We start from the raw sequence: 14,819 nt of genomic DNA, 5'->3' as shown, positions 1-14,819 counted from the left end.
CGGCGGCAGCTCGGGCAGATCACGACCCGATGCAGTGTGTTGCCAGATCTGCGGCAAGCCTGGACATAGCTAAGGATTTCTGGTATCGTTTTGATGAAGATGACAAGGTTGCTGCTATCGCCGATGGGTCATACGACGTCGATACTAACTGGTATCTCGACAGCGGTGCAACAAACCATCTCACAGGGGAGCTCGAGAAGGTAACCCTACGTGAAAAGTACCACGGGAAGGACCGGATTCGCACAGCCAGTGGTGCAGGTATGAACATAAGTCACGTTGGTCATTCGGTTATACGTACCCCTTCTCGTAAAATTCACCTTCGAAATTTTTTGCATGTCCCTAATGCCAAAAAAAAATCTTCTATCCGTTCATCGCATTACCATTGACAATCATGTCTTTATTGAATTTCATCATTTCTTATTTTTGATCAAGGATCGGGCCACGAAGAAGGTGAAGGAAATATGCCCTAGAGGCAATAATAAAGTTGTTATTTATATTTCCTCATATCATGATAAATGTTTATTATTCATGCTAGAATTGTATTAACCGGAAACTTAGTACATGTGTGAATACATAGACAAACAGAGTGTCACTAGTATGCCTCTACTTGACTAGCTCGTTAATCAAAGATGGTTAAGTTTCCTAGCCATAGACATGAGTTGTCATTTGATGAACGGGATCACATCATTAGAGAATGATGTGATTGACTTGACCCATCCGTTAGCTTAGCACTATGATCGTTTAGTTTATTGCTATTGCTTTCTTCATAACTTATACATGTTCCTATGACTATGAGATTATGCAACTCCCGAATACCGTAGGAACACTTAGTGTGCTATCAAATGTCACAACATAACTGGGTGATTATAAAGATGCTCTACAAGTGTCTCCGATGGTGTTTGTTGAGTTGGCATAGTTCGAGATTAGGATTTGTCACTCCGATTGTCGGATAGGTATCTCTGGGCCCTCTTGGTAATGCACATCACTATAAGCCTTGCAAGCAATGTGACTAATAAGTTAGTTGCGGGATGATGCACTACGGAACGAGTAAAGAGACTTGTCGGTAACGAGATTGAACTAGGTATGATGATATTGATGATCGAATCTCGGGCAAGTAACATACCTATGACAAAGGGAACAACGTATGTTGTTATGCGGTTTGACCGATAAAGATCTTCGTATAATATGTATGAACCAATATGAGCATTCAGGTTCTGCTATTGGTTATTGACCGGAGATGAGTCTCGGTCATGTCTACATAGTTCTCGAACCCGTAGGGTCCGCACGCTTAATGTTCGATGACGATCGGTATTATGAGTTTATGTGCTTTGATGTACCGAAGGTAGTTCGGAGTCCCGGATGAGATCACGGACATGACGAGGAGTCTCGAAATGGTTGAGACATAAAGATTGATATATTGGATGACTATATTCGGACACAGGAATGGTTCCGAGGTGTATCGAGTATTTACCGGAGTACCGGGGGGTTACCGGAACCCCCCCGGGGGTTAATGGGCCTTCATGGGCTTTAGTGGAAGAGAGGAGGAGGCGGCCAAGTGGAGGGGCGCCCCCCTCCCAATCCCAATCCGAATTGGGAAGGTGGCCGGCCCCCCTTTCCTTCTCTCCCTCTTCCCTTTCCTTCCCCTCCTAGTTGGACTAGGAAAGGGGGGAACCTACTCCTAGTAGGAGTAGGATTCTCCTCCTTGGGGCGCGCCCCATGAGGCCGGCCGGCCCCCTCCTCCCCTCCTTTATATACGAGGGAGGGGGGCACGCCATAGACACACAAGTTGATTTCTTAGCCGTGTGGAGTGCCCCCCTCCACAGATTTCCACCTCGGTCATATTGTTGTAGTGCTTAGGCGAAGCCCTGTGTCAACTTCATCATCACCATCACCACGCCGTCGTGCTGGTGAAACTCTCCCTTGGCCTCAGCTGGATCTAGAGTTCGAGGGACGTCACCGAGCTGAACGTGTGTAGATCGCGGTGGTGTCGTGCGTTCGGTACTTGATCAATTGGATCGCAAAGACGTTCGACTACATCAACCGCATTACTTAACGCTTCCGCTTTCGGTCTACGAGGGTACGTGGACACACTCTCCCCGCTCGTTGCTATGCTTCTCCTAGATAGATCTTGCGTGATTGTAGGAATTTTTTTTGAAATACTACGTTCCCCAACAGAAGGTACTATATCGAGGTAGATGCATTCGAGGTCTTTACTCATTGATTCCGGAGCTTAGAAGATTCAATAAACAAGTCTATGGTGTTGTAAAGCTTTCTTCAACACGTTGGCACGATCGTTTAGGGCATGCATCTTTTTCTCTTGTTGAACGTTTGCTTAGGAAAAATAAGCTTCAGTTTGTTGGTGGGCAAAATATTGAAACCGTTTGTGATTCTTGCCAGAGAGCAAAATGTCATCAATTACCTTATCCTATCTCCACAAGTATTTCTACCTAACCATTGCAATTAATTTTTTATGATGTTTGGGGACTTGCCCCTAGTTCTGTTGGTAGACACACTTACTACATAAGTTTTATTGATGACTACAACAAGTTCTCTTGGATATATCTTCTCAAGAAAAGATCCGAGGTCTTTCATGTCTTTAAAAATTTCCAAGCATTCGTTGAACGCAAGTTCGATAGCAAAATTATTGTTGTTCGGTCAGACTGGGGGGGGGAGTATGATAAATTAAACTCCTTTTTCCAAACACTTGGCATATCACATCATGTGTCTTGCCCCCACGCTCACCAACAAAACGGTTCTGCCGAACGCAAACATAGGCACATAATTGAAGTTGGTCTAGCTCTTCTAGCAGGTGCTTCCATGCCCTTAAATTCTGGGATGAAGCATTCATGACTGTTGTTCACATCATCAACATGCTCCCTAGTCGTGTTATAAACAATGAAACACCTACCGAACGCCTACTTCATGTCAAACCAAACTATACATCTCTTCGTGTTTTTTGGTGTGCATTTAGCCCAATCTCCGCCCATACAATTTTCGCAAAGTCATGTTCAGATCCAAACAGTGTGTTTTTCTTGTCTATAGTGCCCAACACAAGGGGGTGAAATGTCTAGATGTCTCTACCGTGCGTGTCTACATCTCACGAGATGTTGTTTTTGATGAGACCAAATTTGCTTTCGCTGATCTTCATCCCAATGCTGGTGCCTTACTTCGTCAAGAAATTCTCCTTTTACCACCATCTCTCACCGGCCTTGATGAAGGGGAACATAACCGCAATGATTTTATGTTGACTAACCCCCCAACCACTGTGCATGAGCTATGTGATCATGGAGGAAATTGCACTGAAGAAAGCAGAGCTGAAATCAATGAAGAAAACGACCTCAACAAGCCATATTTCATGTGTCATGCACCGGGGAGCAAATCTGCCTCGATCTGCTCCTGCAGACCTACCAGACGTGCCTGCATGATCCGCCTCGGGATCTACTTCTGTCAGCGTCGCAGCCGGATCGGCTCGGGATTCCATGCCATCAACAGTGATAGGACCGGTCGCACGTGCGCCCGCGAGCGAGTCCGCAGCTGCCACCTGTACGCCCTCTAGTGGACCTGCAGGCGCGTGCTTCCCCGCTCAACCGGTGTGCTACAAGCGGTGTGATCTGCGCTGCCCGACTAATGCGGGACCCACCTCTGGCGCAAAAGGTGCTGGTCCCTCATCACGACACCATGATGAGCCCTGTCGGGTGGGATCCTCTGCGCCAACTCTGCACCGTGCGCCTTCACCCGCAGCCACAGAGGATCTGGCTCCCGATTTGACGACTGCTGCTCCTGGATCGGCTGCAGCATCTGGATCCCCATCGGGATCAGTGTCTGCAGACCCTATAGACCCTGCTGTTAGCTCGAGATCTTCTGTGCAGCCCATGCAGGCTGTTGTTTCACCTCCACGATGTACACGGCTGCATAAAGGCGTAATACAACCAATTAATTATAAGCATGTCACAAAATATGGTATGGTGTGTTCCACAGGTGAACCAGGTGAACCACACACCCTAGAAGAAGCACTTGCAGATGACAAGTGGAAAAAGGCTATGCATGAGGAATACATGGTGCTGAAGAAGAACAAAACATGGCACTTGGTTCTCTCACAGCAGAGTAAAAATCTCATTGATTGCAAATAGGTGTTTAGGATCAAAAGAAAACCTGATGGCACCATTGATCGCTACAAGGCAAGACTTGTGGCCATGGATTTTAAACAGCAGAATGGTATAGATTATGAGGACACCTTTAGTCCTATTGTAAAAGTTGCTACCATTCGTCTTGTCTTGTCTATTGCTGTGTCCAGGGGCTGGAGTCTCGGACAGCTAGATGTACAGAACGCGTTCCTTCATGGTGTTCTGGAAGAGGAAGTGTACATGAAACAACCTCCTGTGTTTGAAAGTCAACAGGCATCAACTCATGTGTGCAAGCTTGACAAAGCATTATATGGGTTGGAGCAAGCCCCACGAGCATGGTACTCATGTCCCAGTCACAAAATGCAAGCACTTGATTTTGTTCCTTCTAAGTTGGACACTTCATTGTTTATTTACAATAAGTGCAATACACATATATTTGTCCTCATCTATGTGGATGATATTATTGTTTCAAGTTCATCTGATGAAGCTATCACGGGACTTTTGAAGGACCTTAGTACAGAGTTTGCTCTCAAGGATCTTGGATATTTGCACTATTTCCTTGGGATAGAAGTGAAGAAACATGAGGATGGACTTCACTTGTCTCAAGAAAAATATGCCACAGATCTAGTAAAGAAAGTTGGCTTACAAGGTTGTAAACCCTCTCCTACTCCATTATCCAACTCTGAAAAATTGTCTCTTATAGAAGGACAGTCAAGAAGACAGCACCAAATACAGGAGTCTGGTAGGTGCACTTCAGTATCTTACACTTACAAGACCAGATATTTCTTTTGCTGTTAACAAAGTCTGCCAGTTCCTTCATGCTCATACCACTGTTCACTGGACAACTGCTAAACGTATAGTCAGATATGTCAAGAACACACTTGGTATTGGTCTTAATTTCAGCAAGTCATCTTCCACACTTGTGTAAGGGCATTTCCCTACTTTGTGTTTTGGATGATGATGACAACCCTTTATTGGTCTAATCGTGTGCTAAGTGCTTCAGGTTCTCGGTGTTTAGGCTTACATCGGTTGGCTATTCTCTCTGGAAGGAAAAGATCAAAGACATAGTTTTCTACGTGTTTATCTATTTGGTCGTAGGGAACCCGTACTATTAAGAGGGAATCCACATTAGAAAGAGTTGGGGGAAATCCTCGCACGTACACTTTTGCCACCCCCTCTGTTGCCTTCCGTGTTTTGTGTGAGAGAGTGCTCCCTCTCTTTTCAACTGCCTACTGTGTTCTCCTAGCGGTTGTACCGCTCGTTCGAGCGGTTGTACCGCTGGCTCCTGGCACTTACCCAACCACCGCCCCAGGGGTGATACCCTGGGGTTGAACATCCCAGTCATAACCAAGCAGTTGTACCGCTGCTCCCGAGCGGTTGTACCGCCACAATGCTTAAAATTGACTGCGGGTGTCTCTGGCGGTTGTACCGGCCAAGTACCGCTCAACAACCGGCCCGGTTTCTGTTTTCATGCGGTACTTGGGCGGTGGTGACCCAGTTGGTCCGGTTGTGCCCTGCAAACCGGTACTACCAGTGCCCTAAGCGGTTCTACTGCTTGGGACTTAGACACCCAAAGTGTCCAAGGCCAGGCGGTTGCACCGGTCCTATACCGCTTGACTACCGCACTCAGGGGTGACACCCTACTGTTTCAATGCGGTGGTTGAGCGGTGGGTGGGCGGTTGTTCCGGTTGTCACATTGATCGGTACTACCGCCTGCTCGCCTGATTGTACCACCTGGTAGGGTTCTGCAGGTAAACCGTGAGTCTCGGTTGTACCGGGACAAGGAGCGGTTGTACCACTGCAGTGCTGATTTCGCAGTAAGGGTTGGATTTTAGGGTTTTCTATATAAGGGTAGTTCTTCCACCTACCACACCTACCTCCGACCTCTCTCACTCCACCATTAATGCCACTCAAGATCTCTTGCCCTATCTCTCTCTAGCCACTCAAACTCGTTAATTTGCTAGGGATTGAAGGAGGAGACCAAGATCTACACATCCACCAAAGGATATTTGCTTCCCCCATACTTTCTTGTGTGGATTTTGTTAGTCTTGAGTGTTTGAGCACCCTAGACGGTTGAGGTCACCTCAGAGCCACATTCCATTGTGGTGAAACTCTGTGGTTTCGTTGGGAGCCTCCAATTCTGTTGTGGAGAGAGCCCCAACCTTGTTTGTAAAGGTTCGGTCGCCGCCTTCAAGGGCACCAACTAGTAAATCATGGTATCTCTCATTGTGTGAGGGCGCGAGGAGAATACAGTGGCCCTAGTGGCTTCTTGGGGAGCATTGTGCCTCCACACTGCTCCAACAGAGACGTACTTCCCTTTAAAAGGAAGGATCTTCGGTAACACATCCTCGTCTTCACCGGCTCCACTCTTGGTTATCTCATACCTTTACTTGTGCAAGCTTATATTGTGTTGCATCTCTTGCTTGCTTGTGTGCTTGTTGTTGTTGCATCATATAGGTTACTCACCTAGTTGCATATCTAGACAACCTACTTTGATGCAAAGTTTAAATTGGTAAAGAAAAGCTAAAAATTGTTAGTTGCCTATTAACCCCTGCCGCCTCTAATCAACTATATCGATCCTTTCAATTGGTATCAGAAACTTGTCTCTTTATTAAGGACTTTGCCATCCGAAGAGTATGGTTGACACCGTAGACGGTGGGGAGGAGCACTCCAGTGTGAATCTGTTCTCGTCTACGGCCGATGGGGCAACCGCGGTCTCTTGTGGGGAGTTTAATGTGGCTTTGGACACATTGAAAAACTCCATGATGGCCGAGGTCAAAGGCATGTTTAAGAACTTTCTTGATGGTCTCAAATTATCCACCGCACCGTTGGAAGTGGTCGATCCCACTAACAAGGTGACGGATGCTAACTCCAACAAGGGGGAAGCTACTAGTGAGAAAGTTCCTTTGTCTAGTGGTAGATGGTAGTGGCATCTTTTCCCATGTGGAATGATACGTCTCCAACGTATCTATAATTTTTGATTGCTCCATGCTACTTTATCTATTGTTTTGGACTATAATGGGCTTTATTTTCCACTTTTATATTATTTTTGGGACTAACCTATTAACCGGAGGCTCAACCCAGAATTGCTGTTTTTTTTTTGCCTATTTCAGTGTTTCGAAGAAACGGAATATCAAACGGAGTCCAAACGGAATGAAACCTTCGGGATCGTGATTTTCCAATCGAACGTGACCCAGGAGATTGGACCCTACTCCAAGAAGCGCAAGAGGCGCTCACGAGGGTGGAGGGTGCCCCCTGGGCGCGCCCCCTACCTCGTGGGCCCCCTGACGCTCCACCGACGTACTCCTTCCTCCTATATATACCTACGTACCCCCAATAGATCGGGGACGGAGCCAAAAACCTAATTCCACCGTCGTACCTTCCTGTATCCACGAGATCCCATCTTGGGGCCTGTTCCGGAGCTCCGTCGGAGGGGGCATCTACCATGGAGGGCTTCTACATCATCACCATAGCCCCTCCGATGAAGTGTGAGTAGTTTACTTCACACCTTCGGGTCCATAGCTAGTAGCTAGATGGCTTCTTCTCTCTTTTTGGATCTCAATACAATGTTCTCCCCCTCTCTTGTGGAGAACCATTTGATGTAATCTTCTTTTTGCGGTGTGTTTGTTGAGATCGATGAATTGTGGGTTTATGATTCAGATTATCTATGGAAAATATTTGATTCTTCTCTGAATTCTTTTATGTATGATTGAGTTATCTTTGCAAGTCTCTTCGAATTATCGTTTTGGTTTGGCCAACTAGATTGGTAGTTCTTGCAATGGGAGAAGTGCTTAGCTTTAGGTTCAATCTTGCGGTGTCCTTACTCAGTGACAGAAAGAGTTGCAAGGCACGTATTGTATTGTTGCCATCGAGGATAACAAGATGGGGTTTTTATCATATTGCATGAATTTATCCCTCTACATAATGTCATCTTGCTTATGATGTTACTCTGTTTTTACTTAATACTCTAGATGCATGCTGGATAGCGGTCGATGAGTGGAGTAATAGTAGTAGATGCAGAATCGTTTCGATCTACTTGTTCTGGACGTGATGCCTATATACATGATCATTGCCTAGATATTTTCATAACTATGCTCAATTCTGTCAATTGCTCAACAGTAATTTGTTAACCCATCGTAGAATACTTATGCTCTCGAGAGAAGCCACTAGTGAAACCTATGGCCCCCGGGTCTATTCTCATCATATCAATCTATATCACTTTATTTACTTGCTTTGTTTTAACTTTGCCTTTACTTTTTACGTTGCATCTATCTATCAAAAATACCAAAAATATTATCTCTATCAGATCTCACTCTCGTAAGTGATCGTGAAGGGATTGACAACCCCTAAGAGTTGGTTGCGAGTTGCTATCGTTTTGTGTAGGTACGAGGGACTTGTGCGTGGTCTCCTACTGGATTGATACCTTGGTTCTCAAAAACTGAGGGAAATACTTACGCTACTTTACTGCATCATCCTCTCCTCTTCGGGGAAATCCAATGCAGTGCTCAAGAGGTAGCAAGAAGAATTTCTGGCGCCGTTGCCGGGGAGGCTCACGCAAGCAAGTCAACCATACCAAGTACCCATCGCAATCCCTATCTCTCGCATTACATTATTTGCCATTTGCCTCTCGTTTTCCTCTCCCCCACTTCACCCTTTCCGTTTTATTTGCCCTCTCTTTCCCAATCTCCTCCTCTCTTTCCCGTTCGCCTTCTTCCCGTATGTATCTTTGTTTGTGTTTCCTTGTGCCTTCTATATGCTTGCATCTTCGCTCGCTGAAAATGTATTGATATGGATCCACTTAAAGTGTTCTACTTGGATCATCTTCGATCCTTATGCGCTCGTGCTGAAACCCCAACTAGCCTAGTTGATGGGAAATCTTTAGATGAGCATGCTCATTATGTGCGTCACCGTTTGTCTGAAAAAGGGAGACTCTTATAGAGTCAAATAAACAGATTGTTGTGTTATGCTTGGAATCTTTGTGAAATTTATGATTTTACTTGTTCCTCTAAGAACCCTAAAAAACACCTTCCTTACCTATGTGAGTTTAATGAAAATGAAATCTTATCTTCTTATGCAAAGGGTGTTTACAGTTACTATGAGATCGAACAAATTGAAGAATTTGTTGCTTTTAAGGGTGCTTATGAAGTTGCTTCTTTGATTGAAAAGTATGATATTACTCTCTACGAATCTGAAAATTTTGACATACTTAAATATTCCTATGAAAACTATGCTCATAATGTCTGTGTCAAAGAATTTATTGAGAGAATGACCGCTGCTTTGGAAGGAAATAATGATATGCATGAATCTATAGATAATGATGATTCCGATGATTTGATTGAAATATCCCTTGATGAACATGATGCTTGCTATCCTTGTGGCCATGATGCCAATATTTATGAAGATGAATTTGCTATAGTTCCTTATGTTAAACATGAGATCGTTGCTATTGCGCCCATACTTGATAGTTCCTTCGATGAAAAGCATGATTGCAATGATTTTACTATAAATCCTCTTGATGTCAATTATGCTAATAATATGCAAAACCCTAAGCTTGGGGATGCTAGTTTTGCTATGTCTACTACTTGTTTCAATGATCATGATTGGGGCGATTCTTCTTACAACCTTGAAAATTTATTTAAGCCCCATGATGAATATGAGATTGATAATAATGTTTGCAATAATATTGAAAGTGGGTTTGGAAGAGTGTCAACTTTAGATCCCACATTTTTGGAGTATGTTCAATCTTATGATATTTTTGATAAAAGTGGGTTCGGAAAGGTCATGCCTCTAGCTAATGATAATCCCACTATCTTGGAAGAGTGTCAACTTTGCATGCATGTGGATCGTGTTGAGAATATGTTATGTGATAGCTATTTTGTTGAATTTGCTTATGATCCCACATGTAATTATTATGAGAGAGGAAAATATGGTCGTAGAAATTTTCATGATAATAAATTACCTCTCGTTATGTTGAGATTGCTATTGTTTCTTTCCGCCTCCTTGCATATGCTAGTTTTTGCTTGCCTTGATAATTTGTTTGCCTATAAGATGCCTATGCATAGGAAGTATGTTAGACTTAGATGTGTTTATCATGTGTTTCATGATGCTCTCTTTGTGCTTCAATTCTTGTCTTTCTTGTGAGCATCATTGATATATCAATGCCTAGCTAGGGGTGTTAAACGATAGCGCTTGTTGGGAGGCAACCCAATTTTGTTTTTAGTTTTTTTGTTTTTGCTTCTGTTTAGGAATAAATAATCCATCTACATTCTGTTTGGATGTGGTTTTATGTTTTAATTAGTGTTTGTGCCAAGTAGAACCTATAGGATAAGCTATGATGATAGTTGATTTGATTCTGCTGAAAAACAGAAACTTTGCGCTCACGAGAAAAAAATCAATAAATCACAGGAACGTGATTTTGCATTGATTCTTTTTGATTCTGATCAATAAACAAATTTTCCAGTACTTACTATTTTTGTTTGAATTTTTAGAGTTCCATAAGTTTGCGTTAGTTACAGATTTCTTCAGACTGTTCTGTTTTTGACAGATTCTGTTTTGCGTGTGTTGTTTGCTTATTTTCATGAATCTATGGCTAGTAAAATAGTTTATAATCCATAGAGAAGTTGGAATACAGTAGGTTTAACACCAATAAAAATAAAGAATGAGTTCATTACAGTACCTTGAAGTAGTCTTTTGTTTTCTTTCTCTAACGGAGCTCACGAGATTTCTGTTGAGTTTTGTGTTGTGAAGTTTTCATGTTTTGGGTGAATTCTTTTGATGGATTATGGAACGAGGAGTGGCAAGAGCCTAAGCTTGGGGATCCCCATGGCACCCCCAAGATAATCCAAGGACACCAAAAAGTCAAAGCTTCGGGACACCCCGGAAGGCATCCCCTCTTTCGTCCACTTCCATCGGTAATTTACTTGGAGCTATATTTTTATTCACCAACATGATATGTGTTTTGCTTGGAGCGTCTTGTATTATTTGGGTCTTTGCTTGTTAGTTTACCACAATCATCCTTGCTGTACACACCTTTTGAGAGAGCCATACATGATTTGGAATTTGTTAGAATACTCTATGTGCTTCACTTATATCTTTTGAGCTTGATAGTTTGCTCATAGTGCTTCACTTATATCTTTTTGAGCGTGATAATTTTTTGCTCTAGTACTTCACTTAGATCTTTTAGAGCACTATGATGGATTTTTTTTAAAGAAACTTCATCTCTCATGCTTCACTTAGATTATTTTGAGAGTCGTTAATAGCATGGTAATTTGCTTAATGTTAATATACTTGGTGTTCAAGATATGTGAAACTTTCTTTTGAGTGTGTTGAATACTAAGATAAGTTTGATGCTTGATAATTGTTTTGAGATATGGAGGTAATAATATCAAAGTCATGCTAGTTGAGTAGTTGTGAATTTGAGAAATACTTGTGTTGAAGTTTGTAAGTCCTGTAGCATGCACGTATGGTTAAAGTTGTGTAACAAATTTGAAACATGAAGTGTACCTGGCTTGTGCATCCTTATGAGTGGCGGTCGGGGACGAGAGATGGTATTTTCCTACCAATCTATCCCCCTAGGAGCATGTGCGTAGTAATTGAATTTTTGATGACTTCTAAATTTTTGCAATAAGTATATGAGTTCTTTTGACTAATGTTGAGTCCATGGATTATATGCACTCTCACCTTTCCACCTTTGCTAGCCTCTTCGGTACCGTGCATTGCCCTTTCTCACATTGAGAGTTGGCACAAACTTCGCCGGTGCATCCAAACTCCGTGATACGATACGCTCGATCACACATAAACCTCCTTATATCTTCCTCAAAACAGCCACCATACCTACCTATTATGGCATTTCCATAGCCATTCCGAGATATATTGCCATGCAACTTTCCACCATTCCGTTCATCATTGTTATGACATACATTACTTTTGTCATATTCCCATTGCATGATCATGTAGTTGACATCGTATTTGTGGCAAATCCACCATGCATTATTTTTCATACATGTCACTCTTGATTCATTGCACTATCCCGGTACACCGCCGGAGGCATTCATATAGAGTCATACCTTGTTCTAGTTTCGAGTTGTAATCCTCATGTTGTAATCAATAGAAGTGTGATGATCATCATTATTAGAGCATTGCCCAAATAAAAAAAAGCGAAAGGACAAAAAAAAGGCCCAAAAAAAAAAGAAAAGAAAAGGGCAATGTTACTATCTCTTTTTCCACACTTGTGCTTCAAAGTAGCACCATGTTCTTCATGTAGTGAGTCTCATATTTTGTGCTTCAAAGTAGCACCTCGTTCTTCATGTAGTGAGTCTCATATATTATGCTTCAAAGTAGCACCATGTTTTTCATATAGTGAGTCTCATAAGTTGTCTTTTTCATACTAGTGGGAATTTTTCATTATAGAACTTGGCTTGTATATTCCTACGATGGGCTTCCTCAAATGCCCTAGGTCTTCATGAGGAAGCAAGTTGGATGCACGCCCACTAGTTTTCTTTTGTTGAGCATTCATAGCTCTAGTGCATTCGTTGTATGGCAATCCCTACTCCTCATGTTGACATCAATTGATGGGCATCTCCATAGCCCATTGATTATCCTCGTCAATGTGAGACTTTCTCCTTTTTTTTGTCTTCTCCACACAATCCCCATCGTCATATTCTATTCCACCCATAGTGCTATATCCATGGCTCACGCTCATGTATTGCGTGAAGGTTGAAAAAGTTTGAGATTATTTAAGTATGAAACAATTGCTTGGCTTGTCATCGGGGGTATAGAAGTTGGGAACATCTTTGTGTGACGAAAATGAAGCATAGCCTGACTATATGATTTTGTAGGGACGAACTTTCTATGGCCATGTTATTTTGAGATGACATAATTATTTTGATTAGTGTGCTTGAAGTATTATTACTTTTATGTCAATATGAACTTTTGTCTTGAATCTTTCGGATCTGAATATTCATATCACAATTAAGAAGATTTACATTGAAATTATGCCAAAGTATCACTCCGCATCAAAAATTCTCTTTTTATCATTTACCTACTCGAGGACGAGTAGGAATTAAGCTTGGGGATGCCTGATACGTCTCCAACGTATCTATAATTTTTGATTGCTCCATGCTACTTTATCTAATGTTTTGGACTATAATGGGCTTTATTTTCCACTTTTATATTATTTTTGGGACTAACCTATTAACCGGAGGCCCAGCCTAGAATTGTTGTTTTTTGCCTATTTCAGTGTTTGAAGAAACGGAATATCAAACGGAGTCCAAACGGAATGAAACCTTCGGGATCGTGATTTTCCAACCGAACGTGACCCAGGAGACTTGGACCCTACTCCAAGAAGCGCCAGAGGCGGTCACGAGGGTGGAGGGCGCCCCCCTGGGCACGCCCCCCTACCTCGTGGGCCCCCTGACGCTCCACCGACGTACTCCTTCCTCCTAGATATACCTACGTACCCCCAATAGATCGGGGACGGAGCCAAAAACCTAATTCCACCGCCGTAACTTCCTGTATCCACGAGATCCCATCTTGGGGCCTGTTCCGGAGCTCCACCGGAGGCCCTCCCGATGAACACGACCACGCATTCCGTTCCGACCCAGTCGGTTGGCTCCCCATGAACATTACGACGACGCTGTTTCTCCGTTCCGACCCAGCCATGTACATATGCGCGAGTAGGCGTTCGAGACCCTGCCCGTATGTATGTACGTGGCTGTATTTTCTTTCTTGCACCCTCGCCGCTGTACGTACGTGTACATGCTACGTGCGCGCCTCTACTACGACACGTGCACGCCTCTACATCGACCAGTATGTACATACATGTTCGCAACCAGAATGACAACACTATGTATGCTTCGACTAGGTGGGTCCCGACTGTCAGGCACTTCCTTGCCTGCGAAGATGTACCTGGTGGGTCCCAGCAGTCAAGGGGGCCAATCGTTTTGGTTTTTTTTTTCCGGACGCATTTCCTTGCGTGTGAAGGTGTAGCTAGTTGGTTCCAGCAGTCAGGAGGGAAATGCTTTTTTCGCGAAATACGGTGGCCCATCCGGTGGGTCCCTGTTGTCAGGTGGAGGAATCATTATTTTCCGCGTAATAAGGAGGCACTTCCTTGTTGCAGCCGTGGACCTAGCTGTCAGCCTCTCGATGTACAGTCCACGTCCGATGGAAGTCGTTCCTTGACCACGTTGACCACACCGTGCTGAGAGCACTAGGGCGGTGGACGACGGCGAGGCCTAGGAAGGGGACGACGCGGATCCAGTGAAGACGCGGCAGTGGATGCCCACGTGGAGAGGAGTATGAGTATTCACTCGTTCGGCTGCGGTATGAGGCTGCCGTCGTCGCAGGGCCTAGCCCAAGGTGGAAATAGTCGAGGGCGGTGAGGCCTCCGCGGCAGCACAGCCGGCCACGGGAGGCAGGAGCAGGCGGCACGACAGACGCTGCTTTGGGCGGCTGGAGCAAGAAGATCAGAGGTTGAAGAAGCACTACGGCCGTTGGTTGGACATCGTACGGTCACTGGAGCTAGAATCGTTCATATTGACTAAGTTGATAAAGACCTCCATCCCCGTCAACTTAGTAGGCCCACAAGTCAGCTTCCCACCAAGGTGAGTCCCAGCTAGCAGGGGGGTATTCATTTTTTTGTGCGTAATAAAGAGGCACTTCCGGTAGGTCCGAGCTGACAGCGGGGGGAACATTTTT

Source organism: Triticum aestivum, chromosome 5B (assembly GCF_018294505.1).
Source record: "Triticum aestivum cultivar Chinese Spring chromosome 5B, IWGSC CS RefSeq v2.1, whole genome shotgun sequence".
Taxonomy (NCBI): Eukaryota; Viridiplantae; Streptophyta; class Magnoliopsida; order Poales; family Poaceae; genus Triticum; species Triticum aestivum.
The sequence above is the reverse complement of the archived record's forward strand: the minus strand, read 5'-3'. Positions refer to the sequence as shown.